At 43.1% G+C, this 26,963-nt stretch overlaps 1 long non-coding RNA gene across 1 annotated transcript in view; it reads left to right on the top strand.

The window, feature by feature from the left end:
• The window catches only part of LOC134480009 (uncharacterized), a 38,643-nt gene extending 11,680 nt beyond the window's left edge, over window positions 1-26,963 (top strand). Inside the window, exon 2 of the long non-coding RNA XR_010054110.1 lies at window positions 1-26,963. This exon is cut by the window's left edge and continues 11,435 nt beyond it. This is a non-coding gene — a long non-coding RNA (uncharacterized LOC134480009).

The following is a 26,963-nucleotide window of genomic DNA, read 5'->3' as shown; positions in this document are numbered from 1 at the left end:
TATGTATGTGTATGTATATGTATATATGTGTATGTGTAGGCATGTGGGCAAGAATGCATCTGCCATGCATGTGTGTAGTGCTCACTGGGTTTTGTGTAGTAGACGGTGTTTTGTGTAGTAGACGAGACTGTGTTTTGTGTGGTAGACTGTGTTTTGTGTAGTAGACTGTGTTTTGTGTGGTAGACTGTGTTTTGTGTGGTAGACTGTGTTTTGTGTGGTAGACTGTGTTTTGTGTAGTAGACTGTGTTTTGTGTGGTAGACTGTGTTTTGTGTGGTAGACTGTGTTTTGTGTGGTAGACTGTGTTTTGTGTGGTAGACTGTGTTTTGTGTGGTAGACTATGTTTTGTGTGGTAGACTGTGTTTTGTGTAGTAGACTTTGTTTTGTGTTGTAGACTGTATTTTGTGTAGTAAACATTGAGGCCAGACCACTGTGTGGCTTTTCTTTAAGGCTCACCCTGCAGCCAACATGAATTCACTGTTACCCAAACTTCCTGTAACAGAGTGGGAATGATTGATTCTTCTGAAGAGGTTCTAGTCAGTGGAACAGTGAATGGACATAGTCATTGAAGCAAATATCCTTTTATTAAAAATAGACTCTTTTCTCATACAATATATCCTGATTATAGTTTCCCTTCCCTCTGCTCCCCGCAGTTCCTCACTATGTCCCTTCCCATCCAGATCCACTTCCTTTCTGACTCTCACTAGACAAGAACAGGCTTCTAAGAGATAACAACCAAACATAACAAGATAAAATATCGTAAGATAAAACAAAGTCCATCACATAGACATTGGAGAAGACAAAAGAAGGAAAAGAGCCCCAAGAAGAGGCACTTACATCAGAGATCCACTTGTTCACACACTCAGGAGTCCCACAAAACTACTAGACTGAAAGCATGTGTTTCTCCAGACAGAAGAATTGTTTCCTGGAATAGAATGCTCTGGGGTTAGGGAAGCCATATGGGACTTCAAACAGGCAGCTCATCTTGTGCACAAGTTGAAAGAGAGATGGGGACTGTGTGAAATGAGTAAGATGAAGTGGAAAACTGGTTTCTTTGGAAAGTCAGTTATGTCAAACGATGCTTTGCCAGGGCACACAGGTGAAAGGATGTTTTGCTAAAGCAGACCTGTGAATGGATGCATGTTCTGTGGGGGCCTGGCTGTTTCTGCTGGGTCACGCCATCGCTGCTGATTCCTGTTTTCTATCCTGACACTACTGAATTGCAATGCTGGTTATATCCTGACAGACAACACAGATTGGATTTGCTCCAAAGGACTATTTCTAAACAGGTCCACTTCCTCCGTATCCTAATAACCTTTCTTTCCCACTACCTCTGGTGGGTGGTGAGCTAGAAGGGAGGTTAAAGGATTTAAGAATCCTTATTAAAAGTAGATTTTTGATGGGGTTGGGGATTTGGCTCAGTTGTAGAGCGCTTGCCTAGCAAGCGCAAGGCCCTGGGTTCGGTCCCCAGCTCCAAAAAAAAAAAAAAAGAATAGGAAAAAAAAAGTAGATTTTTGGAAAAACTCAAAGTCTACTGTAAGGCAGCAGCGTTCTGGAAAGCTCTGTGACTTCAGGCTATAACTTACTCAAAGAGGGGGTGATAAGATGTTTCTGAGTATTTTAAGTCTCAGGATTCAAAACATGGGAATCCTACTTGGGTGAGGATCCTCCATGGATAGGGGAGTCTAAGAAGGGCTGACCTTTTTGAAGGGTATTTTGTTGGTATGAAGTATAGCTTCCAGGGAATCAGTTTGAGTTCTTAACTTACCAGCCACCATTCTTCTCTAAGGATGTCTTACCTTCAGGCCAAAGAAAGGCCCTTAAACTTAGGGTCTGCAGGGGTTCAGAGGCATGTCCCTACAGATGTCTAGAGAAATGCAGTGCAAACACAGGGACCCCAGGCTAATTTTTTCCACTGGGAAAAAAGAAAGAAGAACAAAGGACATTGGGTTGGCAGTGGGCAAGTATTGCTGCAGAATTTTGAATGCACTTCTTCAGAGGTGAAAGGGAGAAAGTTTGAATAGAACCAGATGTGTTTTATCTGTTCCAGAGTAATGACTGGTTCCTCGGGTTCAGTCAGGGTCATGGGTGAAGGAGAGAATGCCAGGCTTCCTGTGCACTGGCTGTTCTGATGCTCTCCTTATCTGGATTGACCAGAAGTTGGCCTGGAGCTATCTGTCTGCTTTTAGCAGAGTAGGGATGAGAACCTACAGTATGCTTGTAGACCATATGATATGGAGACAGTCTCCTAAATATGCTGGTCATATTGCCAGATGTTCCCACATCAGCCTTCAACTACTCTTTATAGTAGGTTAGTGGTCCTTAGTTCTTTGGCCTAAAGTTCCATGAGTTGGCATGGGGCAGAGCTGGACTCTGTGCCAATGTCCTTTGTGCTGTGAATGCCTGACATATCTGGCATTGGCTGAGCATGAATCACATAGGCAGTCACAACTAGCTGGACCTGGGTGGGGTGGCGTCTTGTTCCCAGCCTATCCCTGGTGGCTCTTGGCAAAGGTTGAAAGTATGTAACTGCATGTATGTGTCTCACCACCCTCAGAGTGGGCATTTTAAAAAATGCTTTCTACATCACAGAGCAGTTAGATAATTTTTTTTCCTGAGTTTTCATAGATTATCATTTCCAGTCAGGGCTATGCAAATTATAAGCTGGTAATCTCATTGTGTGGTACACCTTCCCCTTGTCTAGTCCTGGTGCTGGTGAACTTGTCTCCCTGCTGAGGAGAGTGAGCCAGGTATGGATGGCGGAGATAGAACTGTACTGTGGGTGCTTGCCTCACTGTGGCATTGAAAGAGAAGCTGCAGGTCAGATCAGGCTCCAGCCCTGTGGCAAATGGACAGCTCTGCTCTGTCTACTTGAAAATTTCCCATTAAGATTTCATTCCTTTTTAGTTCTTTCTTTTAAACATTATTTTATTTATTTACATTCCAGCTATTGCTCTTTTGGGCCCCCCATCCCACAGTTACTCATCCTATTCCTCCTCCCCTTTGCCTCTGACAGAGTGCTCCCCTATCACTAGTCCTCCCCACTATCCTCTCCAGGAAGTTCTCTGCTGTATATGTGCCAGGAGCCTTGGACCAAACTGTGTATGCTGCCTGGTTGGTGGCTCAGTCTCTGGACGTTCCCTGGGGTCCGGGTTAGTTGAGGCTGCTGGTTCATTCCTTTTCTAAATAGAGGACTTCTCCTACTTAAAGGAACAGTGGTATTCAAAGGTTCCTTTGGTTTTGAAAAATTTACATTTAATTCTTTAAAGTTGCATCAAAGGTTCAATAGACCAATCTTCTGTGTTGGGGTAAATACTTGGGGGGCATTTATAGGAATTTCTCTAAACTTAATAAACCTTTGTATTGATTTTTTTGTGAGTTATACATCTTGCATCCCTGTCCCTCTTATCTTCCTGTCTTGTGTCCTCCCTCTGCTTTTACAACCTCCCCACCAAAAGAAAACGAAAAGAAACAAAATAAAGAAAACATCTCATTGTGGAAGCTGTATTGTGTCATAGCGTGTCACAGTGTGTCATAGAGTGTCACAATGTGTCACAGTATGTCATAGAGTGTCACAGTGTGTCACAGTATACCCCTTTGCCCAAACGGCTTTACTTGGAAATGATCACTGCAGGGAGTCACTGGTCTGGTTTGAGGCCTCTGGCTTGTGCTCCACCATTGATACTGGATCCTCACCAGGACTTCTCTCAGTTACCTTGTTGTTGCCCAGTGTCATGGAGATCCTACAGCTTTGGGTCAGCAGGACTGGCCCTTTCCCACACTCTAGCAGTCCATAGATGAGGTAGATTTTGGGGTGGGCCACCTCAAAGCCCTGGATCTGGGCCCGGGTGGTAGCTAGGTTGGTCAGCCTGTCAGCTCTCCCACACTCTGCCACCAGGTGAGCTCTTCTGCACTGCTCACTCAGTGCTGCAGCTGGCTGGAGGCAGGCAGGGTCAGTTTTCCTGTTCTCATGCATTGAGGCCTGGCTCATCCACATCCCCACCACCAGAGCCAGCTCTATCGAGCTGCCCAGTTAGGGTGTGGGGCCCACTCTTCAAGTGCTGCAACAGGTGAGGGGGTAGAGACAGCTCTCCTACTCTCACGACTCCGAGGCCAACTGTCCCGACTACCACATGTGGCAATGGGTGAAGTGGGGAATCACCCCTGTGCCTATTCCACTGTCAGCAGATGATAGGCAGGGCCAGCCTACCCACACCCTTGCCATCAGGGCCAACTCTACTGTGCTGCCCAGGCGAGATGCAGCCCCACTCTCCCAATTCTTGCAGCAGCTGAAGGTCAGAGACAGCTCTGCACGAGCTTTGGACATCTATGTGGTCCCAGGTGGTTGCCCAGACCGGGGACATCCACAAGGTCTTTAGTGTTAATAGGAGCTAGGGACATCAACACAGACCCCTGCTGCTGTATGGCCACAGACTCAGACATGGCCCCCAGCAGCATGATCCCTCTCTACCCTCCTGTCTCCTCTCTTCACAATGCTCAAACTGTTCTGTTTCCCTTCCTTTTTCATTTGTCCAGCACATATGTGCACATCATGGTGGTTCTTGCTGTGGGCAGGGCCTCTGTGCATCATCTACAGCCCACCTGCTCTTCGTGGTCACGGGCAGCCTCTGTGTGTCCTCCACTCACCTAAGCTGCTGTGTGGCATTGCAGCAGGTGGCAGCTGTGTCTCTGGGTGTTTTCTCCAAGCCTGCTCAGAGTGCTCTGAGAACATCTGGGTGTTTGGGTGTCCTCTGCCTGCCCGTGCTGCGTGGTGTGGCAACCTCTGTGTGAAATTTCTCTAAACTTCCAAAGCTGTATTTGTAAGTTGAATATTTTATCTTATTTTAAAGCTTTAACAACATCATGCTTCCAGCTTATTAAATAACTCATAAATAACATAAATAAACTTACACATGTAACGATTAATCAACTGTTATGACTGTATATAAACCTGGGAAAGTTCCCATTAAATACATACACGGGAATCTCAACCAAGCACTTTTAGGCAAACACCCTGCCACGGAGCTAGTCCAGTCCTCTGACCATGTGTTTCTAATAAGAATTTTCAATGCAGGTATATTTTATTATACTCAAAGTTCTCTTAAATATTATAAATATCCTTGCTACTGACTGTATAGGTTATTAATGCATACATAGTTATAGTTATACTCTTTTTTTTCTGCTAGGCATTTTATTATTAATTCTAAATATTCCCAGAGTTAAGATCAGACTGCCATCTCATGCAATTTAGAGAGAATTCATGAGGCAGGCCAGAATTCTTGTCATCCTTATTTAAGGTCGACACTGGGAACTTCATGCTGTCATGAATGTTGGTTCTTTCACACGGGTCTGCACAGCCTGGTATGGCTACACAACTGTGGACCACCAGCACTTGTCCTTTGTGATAGGACTGGCCGTGTGGAGAAGGTCAAGAACTAAGGGCATCCCTTCTTGTTTATTTCTATCCATTGAGCCTTATTTAGTATGGTCATGGAATTGTTCCTCTATTTGAGGCTGCTACGTGACTTGATTTTACTTTTCTTTGCCTAGGCTATATTAATTTCTTTTCCATGTAGCTCCAGTGACCTTTGACCTTGATGGAATTCTATCTTCTTTCCGCATTCTTCCCGACCAGTATAGGACCACACAGCTCAGACAGTTATTAAAATGATATCCAGTTGCATACTGCAAACCTCACAGCTTCTAAGGGAAAGCTCCTGACAATTTTACAAAGGCCTCTATTGTTTAAAAATATGTTTTTAAACATAACACTGTCTGGTGGAATCTTCAAGCCTCAGAAGACAGAACAAATATTTGGGGGGGCACCTGCTAGGAGCCAAGTGCTTTGTGTACATTGTTTCATTTTGTTCTCCAACACTCTGTCAAAGTGTTTATTTTAACACCCCCAATTCAAATGAGGAAGCTGGGGCCACATGGCACACAAATGGTGGAGCTGGGACTAGATTTTGGAATAGTCTTCAAAAGGCATACTCCACCATTGTGCCAAGGTTTTTATCACCAGACTCTTCAATCTCCTAATTTCTTTACTGTGACCACCGTAACTTCCTATTGTCAACCCGGTCTTTCCAGGGGACAACCAGGCTCAAAAGTTGTTACTTTGGCTCCTTCCTCTCATATTCCTTAAGCCACCAAAAGACTGGTTATGATTTCCGGAGATTTTCACGATGGTAGCATATCCAGGGCAAGCCACAGCCTTGGGTTGATATTGCACACTCACCTGAGGGTGGCAAAGCTCATGTCTTCCCTGATCAGATCATCATGCCGTCTCTCTCTCTGGGAAGTGCTTTAATGATGTCATTCTCTGTCCCCCTCTCTGCCTGTTCTTCCCTCTGCTAATGTCATGTCCACTTGGTGTGTAGTCCTAGTGTGGGTCAGAACATGCACTCTTTTTGTTAAAAGGCTGGGAACTGTGGAATGTCTGGGCTAAAGGTTGGCCAAGGGGGTGAATTTTCTTTGCAGTGTAATGCAGGACAGGGCCATAGCTCTTTTTTTCCTCTAGTGATCAAGCTAATGTTTAAAGCATATCTGATGTGAAAACCCAGTGTTACTCACAGGGGTTGGAGTCAGACCAAAAAAGTGTTGGGGCTGGGGTCCACTCTGATTTCTATCTTGTATGGGGAATTTGGGTCAAAATATTGATTTTATCCACTTGGGCTATTATAAAGTATCTTATAGATTCATTAATTACAAACAACATCAACCCATGTCTTATAGTTCTAGAGACTGAGAAATCCAGTCAGTATTACAGTTACCACCATATTGGATATCTACAAATTCAATATCTAGTCGGGGCATTAGTCTTTATGTCGTGGTCTGTGCCTCTCTCTGCATCTTGGAACAGGTAAACAGCTCTTAGGACCTGTCATCTCTCAAGGACCCCACCTTTTGTTTTTGTGAGCCACTACATGGGAACTGGGAATTGAACTCATGACCTCTGGAAGAGCAGCCATGACCACTGAGCCATCTCTCCAGCCCCCCACCTTTTGTTTTTAAAATGACATGTCTTTTAAATCTATTGATTATTTTTATTTAAAATATATTTGCTCATATTCATAACCCCCTGCTTTCCCTTCTAACCCTTCTTGGAGCCTCGATCCACTTCCAACTTTATGTCCCCATGTCCTTTAAAATCCATCAGTATCAGATTGTATTTTGCATGAGTGTGGAAGTCCCACATTTTAGTACTACCCCTCTGGGAGGTAGGTTTCAATACATGAACTTTGGGGAGGGGCATAAACATTCAAATGAGGGTAACTGCGAATTAAGGTATTTTCCCAACAGAATTTTTATTTTATACTCTATAAAAAGTCTTTCACACTTACTTTGAGATTAAAAAAATTTAAAGCTCGGGGATGGAGAGATAGACCTCTGAGAGAGGACCCAGGTTTGGTTCCATAATGGTGGTTCCGGGGGATCTGACACCTTCTTCTGGACTCTACGGGCACCAGGCATGCATATGGTGCACAGGCATACATGGAGAAAGAACACTCATATGTGAAGAATAAAGTAAGTAAATTTAAAAAGTTATAAATCACAGATCATTCTTGTACACACATTGAATAGGAAAATTATGAGTGAAGTAGATTGGAAAAGCTACTTCTGGAATGTTCTCAAATTTAGAGACCTGCTTTTCTAGATTATGTTTCAAGTTAGACTTAAAAACTACATTTTCTCATTTAACCTGGTCTTGGGTGCTCCATAAATAATGGTATGTTACTGATACTACAACTGGGAGGTACCCAGGAATGACTAAGCCCCACCCCACTAATCACGGTCCGATCTAGTTTCTAAACTTGCTTAGGCACAATATTTGGGTAGGAGTTGTTGACAGCTCTGATCAAAGTGCTCAGCACCCCTTTGATGGATGTCTAAATCTAGACTTACATGGGCTTTGAGTCTCAGTTTGAGACCACCTCTCTCATGTGGTGGGATGTATGGGGACCTGGAGATACCCGTGATACAGAGATGTCCATTTTGATCTAGGAGATGCTACCTTACCGGAACATGAAACCCTGCTTTTTTTCTGGTTTGTTCATCAAAGGGTGAGCTTGGAGCACTGTATGTAGCCACAGACCATTGGACTCGATTCATCCTTTGGGCTGGCATGGATGTCAGTCACATAGCCAAGGTCAACAGCTTGAGTATCAATTATGAGGCTGGGTCAGATAGCCAAAAGGACACAGTTGAAAGGGACTCAGAGAAAAGGTGGAGTACCACTGTTCTCTGGGAGAGAAAGGTAGCCAGCATTAGTGGCTACATGTGTCTTGCAGACAAAAGAGCATTTGGTGAGATGATTCACTCCCTTCTCCCGACCACACCTTCTCTTATCTTCATAGGATGCTGAGCAGACAGAGGCATTTAAACCTGCTGCCATGGGACCAGTTTCTCTCATTGATACTCAGTGTTCTCTCTTCATTTTGGGAACCAGACAGGGAAGTGGAACTAGATAGATATTAATGTTGGGAAGAAATCTTTCCCCTCAACTCAAGAAAGGAATTAAAGTTCATGTTGCTAAGTGGCCTTGGGTAACCTTGGCTAAGTTTCTTGCTAAGTTCTGAGGAACAGCTGTTGAGAAAATACAACAAGCTTAGGGTGAGCCTTGCCATCTGTGAGCCAAGCAAATGAAATGGCCTGGGGAATTTTATAAGGCCAAAGAGATATGAATTTGAAGTCATGCTTCAAAGTGGACATGACCATGGGTTCTGGAGACACAGCTATCTGGGCATTCTGATTGGCTTTGTTACTTATTCTGGAATTCTGGGGACTTAGCTTTCTCTGACCCTCAGTTCCAATCCCTATAAATGTATAATAACAATATTCACCTCTCATGGTTGACTAAGAAGTGTTTGGATTGAGGGAGGTTTTCAGCCTAGGACCTAGAGGTTCTTAATCACATAATCAATGATATTTCTTATTATTGCTGGGAGAAGGAAAGAGAAGAAACAGATTACTCAGCACAAAACAGACATTTACCATAGAAATTATTATTTTATTCTACTGCCTTTCTCCCATGGCACATTTTTAATAATACCTATTAATTATGTAATGCCTACAGTTAGATATCTTTCCCAAGATGATATAAGAAAGAACCCACCAATGGGGTGTGTGTGTGTGTATACATGGAATCAAGTCAGAGAGTAAGGATAATTTTATTAATTCTTTGGACATACTGTGATAGTCCTACAAGCAGGTGAAATGTATTACTGTGATGGTCCATTTTTTCCAATTGTCTGGATTAACATGTAAGTTAATATATGTTGTTATATATCAATATATTGTTAATATGTATTGTTATTATTCTTTGAGATCTACAAAGGTTGCCAACTTCTTCTTAGATTGAACTTGAACCAATAATGACAAAAATATTATGGTTCTGCCAACAGCAAAAGCAACTGAATGGAGGTTTCTGTCTAGACCCTGTGGTTTCTACTTGGTTACTAGCCCATCTGCTAAGGAGAGTGTTCTGGAACTCTATTAAACCCATGCCATTAAGATGCTGGCAATACAGTTGTGGGAGCAGGAGATCATGCTAGGGGAAAGAACACAATGAGAGTTTCTTCCATGCCAAAAAGCCCATCTTTCCTGGGTAAACAGAACTTTCTTCTGAGGCCAGTGAGGGAATCTGGAAATCTACAGTGGGACTTCCACTACAGTTAAATTCCAGTTTGATCCAGAGGGATGAGTCTATTGAGACTAGATGAGAGACTTGTGTACCTTATTTGGAACTTCTGCTATTTGGAAGTTCTGTTCCAAACTTCTATTGTTCATCCCAGAACCCACACAAATAGCATTAGAAAATTCTCAGCAATCTGGGGTGATCAAGAAGGCATGAGCATGAGCTCAGAAAATCACAGGGAAAAACTTCAGAGATGAGCCAATGTCCTGGTCCCAATACTTTTTCTACAAAAGAAATCTAAGAAACACTGAGATTTTCTGACTGTTGGTTTAGTTCTCTTGTCAGGTCATAACCTAGTCATGGGTTGCTGGTATATGCAAGAGTATGAAAGATCCTTTCTACTACAGCATGAAGCTGACTGTGATTAGACCAATAAAACACATATATATACACAGCAATAATAGTGTCTGAAGCATATGTAACATGTACCATGGGTGTGATGGAAGTTGGAGCAGAAGGAGTGGCCTTTTCTTCCTTGATGGGACAACAAAGCTTTATACAGAAGGTGGGTTTTCAGCAGCTCCATGGAAGATATGTGTGGTTTGAATAGGAAGAATGGAAGGCCACTGTAGTTTAAATGATGTGTTTATAAGAGCAAAGTCAGGCAAGTAAGAGGCCTATTTGTGAGTCAGTGACATAGGTACATATTATGCGATCATACAGTGTTAGCATTGGAAGAGGCTGCAAGAGGTGGTAGTCTCAACTTCCTCATTTTATTGTGAGAATAATGTTACTTGGCTAAGAGTGGCAGACATATCTAGACACTTAGTCCATAGCCTCTCCCCAGTGCATCCCCTGTCCCCTCTCTATTCTACACGACTGAACTCAGGGAGGAGTGGTAGAATAGGAAGACCATAGAAAAACCCTCATGAGTGTCAAGATGTTTGTACATTGAAAGCCTGTCTGTCATTGAAGTAGGGCGGTTCAGAGTAAGGCTGTACACCAAGGAGCTGATGATGGCATGTAGGACCTGCGGCCTAGATTAAAAGAGTAGATCCAGCCAATATGACTCCCCTCAGACTAACTATAAGATAGTTGTGAGGCTTGGGCCAGGGTCTACTCAGGCATCGCTCACCTGCAGCAGCCATACAGAGATCAAGTTACGCCCTTCTCTGAGTGACTCCATGTTGTGTAGAAGTGTGGTTGTTTTCCATTTTTACAAGCAGTTCCTGAGTTCATTTTTAGGGTGGAGGATGCCGATTTGCATGTGGGTGGACCCATTAACACTATTGTCTATCTGGTACCACCCATGTAGCACAAACTTATAAATGACTTATTCCTGGGAGCAGAGTCTACACTGAGCTATAAATTTATCAGGTGAGTTGAGACTGTAGGGGCACCTGGGCTTATTAAAGTAATTTTATGGAAACAAGGCTCAAGAACTTTCCAGACATACCAAACTAAGGAAAGTGTAGAATTCTCTTATTTGAACCCTCATAAAGTGGTGGACACCTAGTGCTGTGGTGGCAAGTGACGTCACAGCAACCTGTCTTCTGATACTTGATGACTACATCGAAGATTGATGTACAAAGAACTCCTGACTGTCCAGGAGGCTTCAGCTAGGCTTGGTCTCCTGCTTTTCTCATGGCCTACTTGACTGCCCTCTGTCTATCTATCTGCTCACCCATCTGGATTTGAATCTGCCATTTTTGCTGTGACCCAGTTCTCCAACTTCATGTCTTTGCGCTCAACCCCGACTCTTGCAGCCATAGCAGGAACTTTTTCCCTATGACTTGCTTGGTTTTCTCTTAGTTCACTTCTGACATCCTTTTTTTTTATTGGATATTTTATTTATTTACATTTCAAATGTTATTACCTTTCCTGGTTTCCCCTCCGAAAAACCCCCTCTCCCCTCTCCCCTCTCCATCCTCCTACTTCTATGAGGGTGCTCCCTCACTCACCCATCCATTCTCACCTAACCACCATGCCACTCCCCTAAACTGGGGCATTGAGCCTTTAGAGGACCAAGGGCCTCTCATCTCATTGATGCCAGAGAAGGCCATCCTCTACTACATATGCAGCTGGAGCCTTGGGTCCCTCCACGCGTACTCTTTGGTTGGTGGTTTAATCCCTGGGAGCTCTGGGGGATCTGGTTGGCTGATATTGCTGTTTTTCCTATGGGATTGCAAACCCCTTCAACTCCTTCAGTCCCTTCCCTAACTCCTCCTTTGGGGTTTCCTTCTCAGTCCAATGGTTGGCTGCAACCATGTAGGTTCTTGTATTCATTTTGTAAAACACACACACACACACACACACACACACACACACACACACACACACACAAGTGCTGAGTGATATGAGACTTATTACTAGAAATTAAGATCAGAGTAAAAGAACCTGCATTCCCCTTGGCCAGATTACCAAGGCAGGTGGGATAATCTGGCAAATTGCTGCCCTTGAAACCACTACATCTTATGACTCTATTGTTATTCAATAAATTTCAACATTATGGAAAGACATGAACATGTTAGTCTATGTTTCTCACATAGTACCCTGATGAAAATCCCCTTTCCTTTGTCTATGGATAGTTTCATACATGCTGTAAAGGAAGTGGCAGGTATTATAGTATGAATATTTGTGAACCTGCCATCATAACTTCCTCCGTAGACATTTACTAAGCACCCTAAGCTACTCAGGGCTACAGGAAACATAGCCCATATAAAGGACACACGCTAACTAAGAGGCTGATCCTTTCCCTCTTCCCTGCCACACACAAGAATCAGATGGCTTGAGTGTAAACAATACCAAACATTACCTACATGGTGTGGTATCTCCACATTCTCTATGAAACTTATAAAAGGATACCAACTGCCTTGTGGGCCTGAACTCTTTTCAAATGCTCCACCACATTTTCTATATATGGCTAATAATTTTCTAATCCCCAGAGACAGCCTGTTTTGGTGTCTTTCTAGGACTCCAAAATCTAAAACCTTAAAATAACACAGAGTAGGGATATAGACAAGATAGCTGAAACGAAATGACAAGTGGCTCTGGGAGAGTAAGGACACGGCAAAGTCAAAGATGATGACGGAAACAGAGTTGACCAACAACTCATGGGAAAAAACCCCCAGCTTTTATGATTTCTTAGGACACTTTATTTGTTTCTCTTAACTTTTGCCGCTGTTTCCCGGGGCTCTATACTCAGTAAGTCTTTCATTTGGCCAGATGTTTTTGAGCACTGTGGAAGATCTTCCATACTCCCTCACCAATCAATCTGGTACTTCAGGTGTCTTTTCAGGGTCTGCCTCCCTGAACTACTCTTTGCTAGAATTGTTGAAGGGAATGGAGGTGAAATCTGAACAGCTTGGTTATTGAAAAGAAAGGAAGCCGATTGTCTGGGAGGGTGTTGAAAAGTCAGCAAGATTTGAAATAGGAGGGGGATCAAAGTGTCTTGGGAAGAGAGAAGGCGGACCTGTGCACACAGAAGCTAGTGGCTTTTGGGAGAAGACAAGGTCTCACTGTAATGGTAACAAAGGGCCTCTTTTGTCCATTCACAGGCATAGGCCTCAAGAGATGAACAGCCTTGGCCCTAGGGTTGGCCAGGGTGGCTCTAGGCTGGGCCCCAGAGGGAGTTCAGAGTCCTAGAATTAACCATCAGAATTGTGAGGACGTGAGGAAGTGGGGGATGATGAAGAAGAACCCCATACAGTGTCTGCACACCATTAACAATTGTAACAATGTCATCCCATGGAATCCCGTTGTCTATTTTTATAGACAGATTAAGTCTTACCATAAATGAGAATTTTTAGGGCAAAAACTGGGCTTCAGTAACCCCAACAGTTTAGGGTCAGTTATTAATCTCAATATGTCAATTAAAGAGATAACTGCTTGTGAGAAGCAGAGGAGGGAGATCATTCAGTGCAGCCACACTGGGCAACGGAACAGATAAAGAGGTTTAATAATCCCATGTGTGTCTTCAGGGTACTGATAAAGACTTATGTCTAAACAGAGGAAGAACTGGGGCAGTGTGCAAGAGGTTAAGTAGTTTGGTCAAGTTGTGGTCCTGCTCATTATGGTCTCAGCTCCTGCAAAGCGGTCTGCTAAGTTGTTTCTCACAGCCAGAGGAGTCTTTGGTTTCTACAAGATGATCTGCTTCAAGGGAAAGCTGCTCATCACATTGCTCTCATCTTAAGGATGCTCTACCTTCCAGGCTCACTGGTACTTGGTGGTAGTCTGAGTCTCATTTTGTATAAATATGCAACCCATTGTTTCTGTAATTCAAGGTGACTCAGGAAGAAAGGGTAAGGACAATAACCTAAGTTTTCTTTTTTGCCTTTAGCCTTGAGATGGGGGACTCAAACTTGGCCAGTGACCAACATGCTCATGCAGAAGCAAGTACAAATCTAGGTCAAAGTAAAGAATGCAGGCATAAAATGAAAGTAGAAAGGCTAGACCTGTATCTTGCTTTTATAGTTTCTATGGGTCTGTGGGAGGAGCAAGTGTTCTCTAGCAGAAGCAGCTTCTAAGTATCTGTTACGACTACCAACTAGACTCTTAAGCTAATGTGACAGATACATTCAATCACATGGACCAATCAGTAGCTTGTCCATACCTGTTCTAGGAAGTGTTCTCAAGTATAGACAGAGCATGATGATTCTCTACATACAAGTTTCAAGTTTGGAGCCTGGGAAGATGGCTTGGAAGTTAAGAGCATTGGCTGCTCTTCTACAGGACCTAGTTTGGTTCTAAACACTCATATGGCTGCTTACAGCACTCTGCAATATACATAAGGGTTTCTACAGGTTTTCAATCATCTCTAGATGACATATAATACCTAATATGACAATAAGCATGTAGAAATTTCTTTCACCAAAAGGCAAGGACTCCTTACCTGGGTTCCTGTAGCTAACAGCAGGAGGAAAGCCTGTAAGATGTCTTCATTTCATGTCTGCCTCCTTTACTTCAGGTCAGACTCCTATTCCTCTCTGAAGGGGTGTGTCCGTCATTCATGTCATGTCTTCCTATCTAGAACCTTTTCAAGGCTGAAGGCACAGAGGCACATCATTGTCGTAAGCCTGCAGTCATCTTAGATCCTAAAAACGAGCAAACCCTCTGAGAATAATTATTGCTGACACACAGCTACATCCCAGAGTAAAAGCAATCACCTATTAGGACCTGATTGGTACCCTCAATCAGACTTCTTCAGACAGCCACAAAGAGAAGGAACTAAGACAATGATCGACCAGACTAGTCTCAACCAGGCTTAGGGGTGCAGACCTTCTGGGTTTTGCCCAAGTTCTGCTTCTAATGAAAGCTGAAGCTCATATCAGTTCCCTGCAGTCAAACGTGTGTGTGTGTGTGTGTGTGTGTGTGTGTGTGTGTGTGTGTGTGTGTGTGAATGGATTGATTAAATTTCCTCTCTCTGCCGTTTAATCATTACTTTTTAGTGTGCTGGCATGGGAAACTGAACCTAGCCTGTTCGAGTGGCTAGATGTAGGGCTTTTGCCTGGAAGAGTTCCTGTTGTAACACGATATAAATACTAAATCAAAAGTGTTATACCATATGATTTTCGGACTAATTGGAAAAATATGCATTGTCCTGCACAGGCACAATTTATTTCCCAAACACTTTCAATCAATGATTGGTTGAAGCCTCAGATTAAAAAACCAGTAGATATAGAGGCCAGGGACATGGAGATCTGACTATTTTCATGAGTAGAGTATAAGAAACACTATAAAATGGATTCTAGAAACATGATCAGTAAGTACAAGTCAAATAGCTTCCTACTCACCTTCCAAAATGCTCAATCAAGTGTCTTCTAGATACCTGACACAGTCTCTAAAATTAGAGTGACTTAGGGCTCTGGAGACCTCGTTACTTTTATCCAGTGACTAGGTAAATCATTGAATTTCTGATGACCTTTTCTTTCATCGGCTATAAAGGTATGATGTTTTCTTTGAAGTTTTACTAGATAATGGTACATTTCTGGCAGAGAAGACATATGCCTACTGGAATTTATTATTTGGGTCAACAAATGAGACTGATTATAGTTTACAACTTGGTATTTGACTCTTACTGTTGTCTCATAGCTGTTTCCTACATGAGATTCTGGAAAGAGAGAATATATATGTGATGATTGTAGCATTGCCACCCATGGAGGTGGTAGTTTCATTGGTCAGGTTTCCCATCATGCTCTTGTACCTGGATACCAGAGATGGATGTACTTTTAAATTTTAATCTGTTCTATGTGCTTAGGAAAGTCGTGTCTCTGAAATAAAGAGTCAGTGACTTGTGCAAATTTCAAGTTGAGCCAAGAATTTAACCTAAGTGCCCTGGATTCCTGCCTTATACTTGATGATAAGATGCCATTATGTTCCTTGTATCTGGGCTTGGCTCTCTCTAGAGGCAAGAGGCCTTGGTGAGCTTACTTGGTTGCTCTGGTTTGAAGCACAGAGGGGGATGTCAGTCAGTCTTCCATGGGAAAGCTTTACAGCCTGAGTTCCTCAGAGGCCAGAGGTGAGATCAGGTTCCTCCCTGAGACTTCAGAGAGCATTGAGGCAACTCTATAGGCTTGAGAGGAAAGAGACACTGAAACACTGAAGGGGAGCAGCAGAGTGATTTATGGGTAAACCCTGAATGAGCAGAGCTTGTAGGCCTCATCACAACACCAGGAAGAGTGTGGAGCTGAACATTCTGCAAATATTTAAGAGGCATGAACACCAGAGCACTCAACGATTGAACCTGGGTGAAGGGGAGTAGAAGGGGAGTCTTGCTCAGAGCCATGGGAGGCAGGGCCTCCTCCTTCAGGACCTGTGTCTGTTTGGGCATCTCCCCAAGGCCAAGGCTTTATGCACAATAGAATCCAAGATGCAGATCACATGGGCTACAGAAACAGGCTGAGATCACTTTTCCTGTGAGGGAATTGGGCAGGGACAAAGGGAAAATAAGGACAACATGAGTAGGAACCCCATCCTTCTCTCTCATTTGGTTCTTGCGGTTTTATGGGGAGCAGAGTTAACTACCTCAGTGCTGACTTGTCACCTGTTCTTGACACCGCTCCTTTAACGCCTCCATGTTGACTAAATGTGTCAACCATGGTCCAGGCTAGCTTGTCTCAAACTCACGTGGCACACGCTGTCATTGTGCTTTTTCATCATCGAGCATCTTGAAAGGCCACTGTTACAGTTTGAATGTGCAATGTCCCACGGGTTGGACTCTTAGTTCCCACTTGGGGACTCTATTTTAGGAGATTACAGAAACTCTTTGGAGGTTGGGCCTCAGGAGGAAAGTGGTCTCAGGTGTGCCTTTGAAAATTAGACATCAAGTCCCTTTCTCATTCTTTGCTTCTTGTCCATCATAGATGAACAGCTTCCTCTTCCTGCCTCCGCTGCTGCCTTTCTGCTTAGCGCATAGAACCAACAGCCCTGGACTGAATTATCTAAATCCATAGGAAAAGACAGAGCCTTCCTCCTTTAAGTTGTTTTGTCAGATATTTTGTAATAGTCATTAAAGCAATTAATGTTTTCCTCATCTTTATCATCCTAGCCACTCTATGCTCCTCTATGGTAGATATATTTTAACCTCTATGTATTTATTTAGATATATTTAAGTGAGAGACTTTCTCACTTGGAGGTTCATGTGTGGCTGGCTGGCATGCCCCAAATTACATCCTAAGAGTATTGGGGCTGAAGGGGCATGCCCTGCTTCCTTTGCAGCTCCCATAGTGAATTGCAAACCCTATGTGAGCTCAGCATTTGGGTTTAATTAAAAAAAGCAAGAACATCAGAAGCAAAATGAAAAGCACATGACCAAACAAGCAGAAATGTGCGACATATGTGTAAAAGAATGGCATCCTGAACAGAGACAAACAGCGAATGTTGCAATAGAATTGGAGAAAAACAGTGAATTCACAAAAGTTACATGCTTAGAAGCCTTCTGACTCACAATAATCACAAATGTCTGATAAAAAATGAAGTAAAACTAAGCTAGCAAAAAAATTTGTTTAGTGAGGATAAGTGGAAATCAACACCTCTAACATTGTTGTTAAACACACACACACACACACACAGACACACACACACACAAATATATACACTTGGGGACTTTATTCATGAATGTTGTAGTCACATGATTTTTACCTTGTTCTCCCTCAAATTCCTCTTATATCACTCTCCTTTTCAAATCAATGGCCTCTCCTTTAATTAGCATTTCTACATTCACCTCTCCTACTGAGTCCATTTGTCAGGGGAGTTCAAGAGATGCCTCAGACAATATCAGTTATCCCCATTGGCCTTCGTTGCCTCCCAGAATTTGAATATGACTCTCTTGCTGAAGATACTACATACTTCAGACACGGGGCTTGAATGAATGAGGAGCTGAGGGCCTCCTCCCTGAGAGCTAGCTCTTATACTATCCAAAGGTACTATGCAAGCTGCTGAGGGATAAAGGCAGTCAGTAGTCCTGCCCAGCTGTAACACCTCTCACCCTTCAATGAAGAGCATCCATTTTGCAGCAGTTGGAAGCTACTGCACATGGGATTTTCACACAGCGTTTGAACTCAGATCCATTACTGGTCAAAATGCAGAGAATAAGTGACCATAGGCAACCCAATCCCAATCAGTATATCCACAGTGCAACCCCTACATCAAAGGCACAGGGAACATTATGCAAAATGGGGTGAATGTGGAAAGATGCTGAGAGGCAGAGGACCAGGACAGGTGCTGCTAGGTAGTGTCTTCTGAACACAAGAGGGATGCTATACCATGACATTTCAATAACATGTTTGGGTGAGCATGGCATGCATCACTCCACATGCCAATGTGGATGGGGGAAATTACACAAGGTGCTGCCTCTAAGTGGACTGCTGCAGGCCATCAATGGCTGCCTAGGGAAGGAGAACCAGTTTCTTCAGGGATGAGCCTGCTGACAGTTATTCAATCTCAAGTGGTCAGTTTTAAATACAGGTAAAGATGAACTATTGGCTTTTAAAAAAGACTTTATAGAAAACCTTTTTCCTTCCTTCCTTCCTTCCTTCCTTCCTTCCTTCCTTCCTTCCCTCCCTTCCCTTCCTTTCTCCCTCCCTCCCTTCTCTCTGTTCCCTCCCTCCCTTTTTCACTTCCTTTCTTCCAGTACTGGTGATTGAACCCAGGGCTCCATGAATGCTATTCAAATGTTCTAACCATTAGATATATTTCTACCTATACCCATTTTTCAAGGTTGTACTAAAAATGAAAAACTTCCCATTGTAAATCATTTTTCACAATGTGGTGTTGCTAGCTGCTTCATACAGAATATCCACATTTACTTTATGACCACACATTTGTGTTTTTCTAATCTTAGAGTATATCTTTAGGATCAAATTTTGTTAACATACTATTATATATGATTCACACTCAAATAATCTCCTACAATAAATATAGTATTAATAATAATAATTTCAAATTAACCTGATTTCTGTGGGTCAGGAATTAAGGCAGGGCACACAGGTAGCTTGTCTGTGACTCATGATGTCATAAACTTTATCTGGAACACTAGACTAGAGTCACCTAAAGACTAACTCTCATAGCTAGTACAGACGCATGGCTGATCTGTCAGCTAGAGTTCTTGCATATAGCCTCTCCATTGGGCTGGGCTTTCTTCCAATATGGAGGATGAAATCTTGTGGTAAGGTGAGGAGGGTGCTGTTGCTTTAACAAATTACCACAAGTGTAGTGGCTTTATTCTGGGCTACTTACTCATACATTATTAATAATAAAAAAATCTTAAAGAACTGGGTGGATCTGACAAAACACAGCTCATCTCATAGCGACTGGTTCCAAGTATGTCCTAACTTGGTGTCTCATGCCCAAGCATGTCTCCACACAGACTTAACAATATGTCCAGAACTCTTTCTATGCCAGATCCTAACACCAGAATCCCAGAGGCTTCCATCCTGACTTTCCACTGGGGCTTGAAAATTTTTCTGGGCTGTGTCTTTTCCCAGCATTGACACTGATCAGCACCCTGGGGTGTACCAGATCAAATGGCCTGAGTTACATAGTGTTTTTGGCACTATTGGTCTGGATCTACTCACTTTTCTCCCGTGGACACCTCTAAGTCATAGTGACCTCCCATGCTACCTACTACAGTCATTCCTTGTTGTCTGCAGGCCTCAGACCAATGCATTTAACCAAGCATAGATCATTATATAGTTAGGTCTATATTAGTTGACTGTACTGACCATGAATTCGTTTTTCTTACAACCATTTTCTAAACAATATAGTTTGATAACTATTTATGTAACACCCTTATACTATGTTAGGTATCATATGTAATTAGCAAAGGCTTAAGGAATATTGATGGGTATGTGTTGGCTATAAGCAAGCACTTGCCATTTTATGTAAGGGAACTGAACTTCTGTGGTTTTGGTAACTGGGAAGGGTCTTGGAATCAGCCCCATTGACAGGGATGACTGTGGATGTAGAAAGTTAATAATTATAATATAGTGTAGATGGGGTGGCAGGCAGGCTCTGAGTTTCTGACTTTATGGTAGGGAATATAAGAAGTGGCTTTGGTGTGTGCTATGGTAAATATAAAAAAAAAAAAGATACACCATCCCACACTAGTGCCGGCTCCGGTGGGCCACATGGCATCTGTGGGGTATTTTCATCTCAATCAACAACGTCTCAACTGCTAAGCTCCCACTCTCCATCCCACTCTGCCACCAGCTACTCTCTGAGCCTGGCAGCAGCCACTCTCTTGCAACTCTAGAATCTAGTTCCCAAGGCAGGTCATCACCACGCCAGCTCCATTCAGAGTCTGCCTATCTTGAGGCTCTCTTACTGAGGGCTTTGCTCACATTACTGGCATCTGCCCCCTGTGGTTCTTGTCCCAACTCCTAGTAACCTGTTAAAATCAAAACTCAGTAAAGCTTGTAATCTAGCAATCAGCTTTATATCTTAAATTCTCAATCCACAAAGCGTCCACACAATAAACTCCCAGCCAATTGATAATGATATAAATTGCCCATCCAGATAAGAAAAATTGTCCTATAAGAACCCATCCCTTATGAAATATTCATAACTACCTGTTGCCATTTAAGGCCACACGGATCTGGGTCATCCTTCTCTGTCTCCATCTTGGTTCTCCTTTTTCTTTTCCTCTCTCCTCCCTTACAAAAACTCTGTCCCCACCTTACTTTTTCACTGCATAATCACAGGCCTTGCCTCATCTTGTGCCAGCCCTCGCCTGCATATAGACATCAACTACAGGTCTGGAAGGGATATCGAGGCATATCTCTTACCAGAATCTGTTGACTCTATCCTCTTGGACCCTTCCTAATGTTAAATCCAGCAATTAGCGAACATGTCCCAAAGTCAATTAATGAATATTGTGAAGGATTCGGGCCACCTTGATCAGATGTTCTTACTTTGCAGTTGCAGGAGCACTGCCCTTGCTCCTGGTGGAACATGAAGATGAACACTTGTACTGATTTCAGTGTATATGCTCAGCGGGTCATGCTGGGCTTTGCCGAATTATGCTCTAGTTATTGGCGTAGAAATGAGGAGACACAGAAGAGTCAGTTTCTGATAGGCTTGTGAGGATTATATTCCCTTGTGGGGGACATGTTCCTGTTGAGTATTCCAGGATTAAATACTAGCATTCCTCTCAGGAGGGAAAGCTTAAAGGGCCAGCACCTTCCACCAGGTGGTTTCTGTCCCATATTTCAGACTTGAGGTTTTCCCATCATGGCCCTGGCTTTGAATTAAAAAATAAAACAAAAACAAAAACAAAAACAAAACTGCAGTAGCTGAAGATTTAAACTTATTCTGTAGTTCTATGATTCTAGTAGTTAGATCTTCAGACCATGGTCACTCTAGAAGTTCCAGAGGGAAGCCCCCTGGCTTTCATGCTTAGTCATTATTTGTGAAATGTCTTTAATCTTTAAGTCCTTTAAAGCAGTCTGCCCAATTGTGGCTAAATGAGTCAACTGCTATCTTTGTAGGTATTTCTCTCTTCATATTTAAAAATTTTACAGCATTCTTCTCACCTGGGATGCCGTCTGGGGTACCACTAAGGAAACCGTTAGCAATTGAGCCACTGTTTTGAGACTATCTGGACCCCATCTATCAACAAGGATGGTTGGTTAGATGAGTCACAACAAATCCTCAATCCCCACCTAACACTTCTTTATTCTTGGATAAGTCCCGGGACCCTGGGTTAACTTTGTCATTTGAGAAGCATATCCAGGGAGGTTGCAGCATAGAGAAATACAGTGGAGAGGCTAGGAGAGCCATCAGCCTGTAACCCAGCCAATCTCTGCTGAGGGCTAGAGGAAATGGCTAAGGTGGCAGCATCTTAGACTATACTAAAGTTGCTAGAGAATTCCATATAGGAGGTGCCCATGTCACCTAGGCCTAGGCCTCCCTGTACTCCTTGGTAAGTTGGGGTCATTTTTCTAGGAGCTATTATAGGAGGTATGCATGACCTTGGAGTGAAAGAATGAACAGAGTCCATGAGAGCACACAATAGGCAGAGGAGTGGGAAGGGACTGTTCATGGTTTTCATAAGAAACATGTCTTCAAAATTCTTGACCCTCTTTTGCTTAAGTCAGAGGCTCTCTCTATTAGTACTATTCTAGGACTTCTAGAAGTCTTTAAAGAGAATCATCTTTAATTTGGCCTTATCCTAGGCTTCATCGGCAGCAAGCTGTATTTGGTCTAGGCTATATTGTATTTGGTTTAGGCTATATTGCCCATCTTTTTAAAAATACAGCATCATATGCACCCCCCCCAAAAAAAACCAACTCACATTTCCAAAATTCTGTCCAAGTTTACATGTTCGTCAGATTCATTTTCTATCTTCTGGGTAACTATTGGCTTGCCTAATAATTCACAACCGTGTGACCCAAGTTGATATTTTATCTGACCTGTCTACTAATTTCTTTGTTATTCTTTCTAGTCTCTACACACTGTTCAGTTTCAATTCCTATTATTCACTTTTAAAAATATCAGTTTCTGTGCCATTTGATTATTGTTCTAGGAAAAGTACATAACAAATGGTGACTAGACCTACCTCATGCAGCATAGAACATTAATATTTTTGCATACATATATCGTATTTGTACGTGTGCATGGCATGCATATGCATGCAAATATGTGTTCGTGTGTGTGTGTGTGTGTGTGTGTGTGTGTGGTGTGTGTATGTGTGTGCATATGTCTGTGGAAGCTTGAAGTTGATGTTGCAATGTTCCTCAATTGCTCTCCATTTTCTTCTTTGAGGCAGTCTCTCAGTTGAACCCATAGCTTATCAATAAGAAGACTATCTACCAAGCTTGCTCTGGGGATCCCCTGTATCCACTTTCCCAGGGCTCAAATCATAGGAGAATTGTAGTGAGTTTATATCTGAAGTCTGTGCTGCACATTTCCTGAAACATCCTCCCAGCCTTACTAAAATCAACTATCTTTCTCCTTCCTTCCCTTTGTGTTTCTTTCTCCTTCCTTTCATCCTTCCTTCCCTCTTTCCCTCCTGCTTTCTTTTCCTTCCTTTCTCTTTCACCCAGTGCTTCCCTGGGTTATTTGATCCAGGATGGAGCCAGCTGGGGAAGCTCTGTTCCATGTGTGGCTTACCAGTCTCATGGGACCCAACAGGCCAGCTGGATACGTTCTTGATGAGATGGTGACAGGGGAGCAGGAGCAAGAGTGCAATTGCAAGAGCATTTCTGAAGACATACTTTGTCATTGGTCACAGTGAGTCTTATGGTCAGGGGGAAAGTTAAGGGGCAAGGATATATGCTTTACCCAGTGAGGAACGGGAATAACTATTTCAGAAGAGTCACCTCTCAATTCTGCCAATTTACCCTCACAACCTTTGTTGTAAACCATGTATTTATTTTGTAGGTTGAGTTCACTTTCAATGACTCTTTTTAAATAGAAGAAATTGAAAATTTTCATGAAACCAGACAGTCAAATTTTGTAACTACATGTGGGTTTTCTTTTGCAACTTTTCTTTTTTCTTTTTTCTTTTTTCTTTTCTCTTTGTTGTTTTGAAACAAGGTCTTACTATGTAGCCCAGGTTGACCTCCCATCTCTGGCTCCTTGGTGCTGGGATTAGAGGCCTACACTAACACGCCTGCTCTTCAACTTTCTGAGTTCTCTGTGAAATGCCACAGATTACAGCGGAAGACATGGTCTGTACGTCACATGTTCCCAGGAGAAAGAATGTCTTGCCAGTATTTTAGCCATGTTCCCTTTATGTATGTTTTGGAGGAAACCCCCAGCTTTACCTCAGCCTTGAAAACAGCTTGGTAGCCAACAGCTCTAGCCTCTCGGCTCTCTTTATTGACTACTGACTCCGTATCTGGAGTACGTTAAGTGCATCAAATGCACCAACTCAAATCCTTGACACAATATGACAAGGAGGGTCTAATTGCTTCCAGATCTAGAAGTATATGAAAGGTTTGAATTGGGGATTAACTATCTCACAAACCAGTACACTTACCCATCAAGATATCATCCTTTTTTGCATTCTTTATATTTTTGTATATTTTGAATTCTTTTTGTCTCTATTTCCCCATCAAAAAATGATACATTTGTTGCCCGAAGAGCCCTTAAAGGCCAGTGGTAATGAAGAAGCTGCTGACCTTAGGGAGTTTGGCTTAGAAAACTTTCTGATCATCTAGTGGTCTTGAAATGTTCTGTCTTAGGCAGGGTGGAGGCTCCATGGGAAGAATGGCTTGCTGAGGGTTTGTTCCCAAGCTTGCAAAGAGTGCTCCCAGGCTGTCCGGGTTGGGGGAGCACTGTGGCAAAAGAAAAGCAGAATGTCACCCTGCCAGATGCTCCTTTCCCTCTGTCATTTGCCAGTAAGTGCTGTGTAAGGAGACATTGCAGTGCAGGGCAGGACAAAGGTCATGGGAGGAGGGGTGGGGAATGATTCATCTTCCAGTTAACAAAAAGCCATGGCAGTCCCATTCTGAGTTCTCTCAGTGGATTCGGGACATCCAGATTCAATGATCTAAGCAGACCCCCACCCCCGCTCTGCTGTAGCAGTTTCCTCGCCACCATCTTCCTCGCCACCATCTGACTCCAGCATTGTTCAGGATGCACAGCTCTGCGTCTCTCGCTGCTTTCTAGCTCCATTCCATCCTGTTGTAGGGTTGGAGGCTTCTTGTTTGTATATCATAGAGCTGGTCAGGTTTTAGTTAAAAAAGAAGTAAAAGATGTGAAGGGGGCTCAGATCATTGTCATTTTCTCACACTTCCATGCCAGTGGGTAGGGCATGGTTTTCCCTCTCCACCATCCCCTCTCCCAACAGCTGGCCTCTATATCCTAGCCAGCCTCAAACTCATTACATAGCTGAAGGCGACTTTGAACTCCTTATCCTATCTCTGCTTCCTGAATGACGGGATTGCAGGTTTGTACCTCATTTATGTTCTGCTAGGGATTGAAACCAGGGCTTCATGTCTGTTAGTTACTCAACCAAATGGAGCGCCATCCCCAGTCCCTCTGGTGAGTATTTACCTGTGTTGCAGTGAATAAAAGCTGTGTTTAATAACATCTGTGCCAGTTAGAAAATGCAGAGGTGATTATGAAGACGGACATTTTACAGAAAGGATTAGCTGAGGGGGAAGACTTCCCTTCCAAGTGGGCACCTTCCTTTGGATGGGGCATGGATAAAGAGGTCTCAAGAAAGAGCAATGTCGCCTGCCTACTTTTGCCTTTTCTTCCAAGCAAGTGTGTTTATTGCTGCCTACTGGCGTCCTCTATTCACAGCAGGCTCCAGACTCTACATCCTTCTGAGTCCACTCAATACCAGCAATTAAGTGTCAGGTCCGATTGCCAAGCCATCCAGCTCTGTGAGCAGCTACTGTGTTCTCATCCTCTCAAGTGTGCAGGAGGCCATTGTGGGGTTTTACAGATCACATCACATAAGCTGTCTTAGTTCCTGTTCTATTGCTGTGGTCAAGCACCATGAACAAGGCAACTGTGCTGGCCAGTTTTATGTCAACTTGATGCAAGCTAAAGTCATTAGAGAGGAGGGAACCCCAATAAAGAAAATGCCTCTGTGGTAGTTTGAATGAAAATGGCCCCATGGGTTCATAGGACCTGGCACTGTCAGAAGGTGTGGCCTTGTTAGAGTAGGTATGCCTTTGTTAGTGGAAGTGTATCAGTAGGGGGTGGGCTTTGAGGTCTCAGATGTTCAAGACCAAGTCTAGTGGCTGATAGTCATTCCCTGTTGCCTACCGATCTGGATGTAGAACTCCTAGCTACTTTTCCAGCACGAGTTCTGCCTGCATGCTGCTATGCTTCCTACCACGAAGATAATGGACTAAATCTGAACTGCGAGCCAGACCCAGTACATGTTTTCTTTATGAGTTGCTATGGTCATGGTGTCTCTTCAAAACAATAGAAACCTTAAGGCAGCCTCTATATGATTGGGCTGTAGTCAAGCCTATAAGGCATTTTCTTAATTAGTGATCTGTGTGGGAGGTTCCAGTCTATTGTAGGTGGTGCCACCTTTGGGCTGGTGGTCCTGGGTTCTTAAAAAAAGAGCAGGCTGAACAAGCCATTAGGAGCAAGCCAATAAGATACAGCCCTCCATGGCTTTTGTATCAGCTCCTGTCCCCAGGTTCCTGTCTTGTTTGAGTTCCTGTCCTGACTTCCTTTGATGATGAACTATGATGTGGAGGTATGTGCTGAATGAACCCTTTCCTCCCCAACTTGCTTTTTGGTCATGGTGTTTCACTACAGTAATAGTAACCCTAACTAAGACAGCAACTTATAGAAGAGAATGTTTATTTGGGATCACTGTTTCAGAGGGATTGAGTCCATGGTGGTAGAGCATAGGTGTGCTTTCAGGAGCAGGAAGCTGAAGGCTCACATCTTGAACCACAAGCATGAAGCAGATAAAGTAAAAATTGAAATAGAGTTGAGTCTTTGGACCCTTAAAGCCTTTCTCCAATGACATACTTCCTCCAATGAGACCGTACCTCCTAAACATCCCAAACAGTACCCCAACTTCAGAGCAGGCATTCAAATATCTGAGACACAGGAAGCATTTATTGTTCAAGCCGCCACATAAGCCAATTTGATAAATAAATCTTTACACACATGCACACACTCAGCACACAGACGAACATTTTGTTAGATCTTCCCAAGGCGAAAAAGTTCTGTCTCAGGATAAAGGGAAGTACGGAAGCAGAGGGCAGAAGTTGGGGTATAAGGGCAAGTATATTAATCAAAGTTCTCTAGAAAAGAGAAGCCATGGTGTTGGTGTGTGTGTGTGTGTGTGTGTGTGTGTGTGTGTGTGTGTGTGTGTGTGTGTTTGCGCACATGCTGTATTATCATCAC

This window comes from Rattus norvegicus, chromosome 8 (assembly GCF_036323735.1).
Source record: "Rattus norvegicus strain BN/NHsdMcwi chromosome 8, GRCr8, whole genome shotgun sequence".
NCBI lineage: Eukaryota > Metazoa > Chordata > Mammalia > Rodentia > Muridae > Rattus > Rattus norvegicus.
The sequence above is the reverse complement of the archived record's forward strand: the minus strand, read 5'-3'. Positions and strand labels throughout refer to the sequence as shown.